Below are 2,500 nucleotides of genomic sequence, written 5' to 3'. Positions count from 1 at the left end.
AACGTTTCAGTGATTTTAAAGAGCCATCTAAAATCAAAGCCGTATCATCTGCAAACTGGCTTAACTTGCACTCAACGTTACCTATTGATATCCCTTTCATTGTAGTGTCCTTACGAACGGCAATAGCCAAAATCTCAGCACATAAAATAAATATATACTGGCATACCAGATCTACAGAGATAAGAAATGTACTTGCCCTGAGAAAAGCCAAGCGAAATGGCTTAGGGACTGTGAATCTGAAGATGTTTTGAATCTTAAGTGGAGGTCTATATATTTATTGCCTAGGAAATGTACATTAAGCACAAAGCTCAGGAACTTTCAGTTTAAGCTTCTTCACAGAAGAATCGCCACAAATTCCTTTTTATTTAAAATTAAGTTTTCTGACACAGACTTATGTTGCTTCTGTCAAAATGTCCAGGAAACCCTAATTCACTTGTTCTGGGATTGTCCTGCGACAAAAGTTTTTTGGAAAAACATACAAAATTTCCTGATTTCAGTTAACCTGATCCAAACCTCTCACGTTTTAAGGAAAGCTGTGTGTTTGGGTCTTGTTGAGGAAAAAGGTGGAATTTTAGTTAACCACTGTTTACTTTTAGCTAGGTACTATATTTTTAGATGTAATTTCAACAATACTAAGCCTTCGATATTAGAATACCTTTATCAGATTAAAAGTAATTTACAGTTAGAAAAACAGATCTCAGTCAAAATAGGAAGGCAAAAAGCATTTGAAAATAAGTGGCACAAAATAATTCAGTCGCTGTGACTGTCTGAATGTTTTTCTTCTTTTTTTCGCCCCTCTGTTATTTTTTTTCTGGCTATTGTCAGGTAATTTGTTATCTAATCCGTTTTGCCTCCCCCCCTTTTGACAAGTAATAGGTACCCACTTATCGATCACTGTGAAGTAATATTGTAATCTGTTTGTAACGTTTTTCTTCTTTTAAGTTTGTTAAGTAGTGTATTATGTTTTATGTTGTTAATAATAATAATTATTAAAAAAAAAATAATAATAATCATGTTCAAAAATTTCGTTTTATCAACTTTAAAAAAAAAATTTTTTTTAAAAATTTTCTTTGTGATATTCGTACTTGTACGCCAATGCAATATAATCAGTGCCGACTACTAAGGGTGTCAGGATGATGTTCGCTCATTCGAGAAGTATAGATATGTGCATTATAGAATTAACTTTTGTTGTAAGCTTTTTTCCGTTGAGCTATATTTTCTTGCCTGCAGAAATTAATGTTCAGAATACTTTTCATTGTATATTTGGTATTTGTAAATATATGTAAAGGTGGCTTTTGCTTTGTTTATAGTGGAAGTGCACTTAGCTATCAAGATAGTTTACAGGCACTCCACCTTTGCCAATGTGAACGAAACAATTCAAAGTTAACAGGAACATTATTAAGAACCCCAACTAGCAGAAGGAAACAAGTTGGCTATTTAATAAAGCGTGGTAGAATTGAATCCGGGAGAACCGGAAACAAATCAAAACCAGACGTTAGAACGGGATTTGAACCCGGGGCAATCGCATGCAAACCCAACGCCCTAACCACTGGACCACGCTGCCTCCTTAAATTTACAGTATAGCTTTGCAATCTCCGATCCAAGAAACCATTGGATTCAAAAGAAATCGTAGACTCTATCTCTCACTCCGGTTCTTGGGGCAAAGATGTGCCAATTTCCTTGCTTGCGCATTGCAAACATTAGTTTATTTTCCACTCCGTAGGTCAAATGGCAGAAAGATAATTCGAGCACTGGCATGCAGTACACGAAAGGCTATAAGTTAAGATTTCCTACAAATAAGAGAAGATTAGCCGACGTCTACGGAAACAGACTTCAGTTTTTGTAACATCTAAAAACAACTTTACTGAAATTAACATATCCCAAGGGAAGGGCTAGACTAAGCAAATTCTTCTCTGTCTTCATACCTTGTCTTGGTGTAATTACGGCGTGGTGTGATTTGCTCCAAAATAAACTTTCAATTGAAATGGATTTTACATTGATTTACAGATCCCTTATTCTTTTATTAATCATTCCATTAGAAAAGCCACAAAAATAACAACAAACAAAAATACCTCACGAGAACTATCTCACTTCCTATATGATGAAAAAATCACTGTTAGTTGGCATTGTTATAAGATTTTTATTTGACAAAAAGTAAGAGTAAACGTCAAATTCTCTCATAGTCTCTATATCAACAAAATGAACACAGCTTAAAATAATTATCAGTGTTGTCTGATATACCTTTTTACTTATGATGTGCAAGCATAGAAAGCATTTCAAAAGAAGTGTCATACACTTGTAGTCATCTATTTCATTCAGCATTTCTTGATTATATTAATAAAAGAGGTACTTACAGGGTTGCGAGCTGGGTATTCCTATCAAAGACACCTTCAGGAAGTTTCTTTAGCTCGTTGCTTTCTAGGTACCTATCAACAAACCAGAAACGGCTTCTTTTGTTTCGTGGTTGGCCAGTTTCAGTATCAAGAGAAATGTGACGTCA

The sequence above is a fragment of the Montipora foliosa genome, chromosome 5, assembly GCF_036669935.1.
Source record: "Montipora foliosa isolate CH-2021 chromosome 5, ASM3666993v2, whole genome shotgun sequence".
Taxonomy (NCBI): Eukaryota; Metazoa; Cnidaria; class Anthozoa; order Scleractinia; family Acroporidae; genus Montipora; species Montipora foliosa.
Note: the sequence above shows the minus strand (reverse complement) of the source record.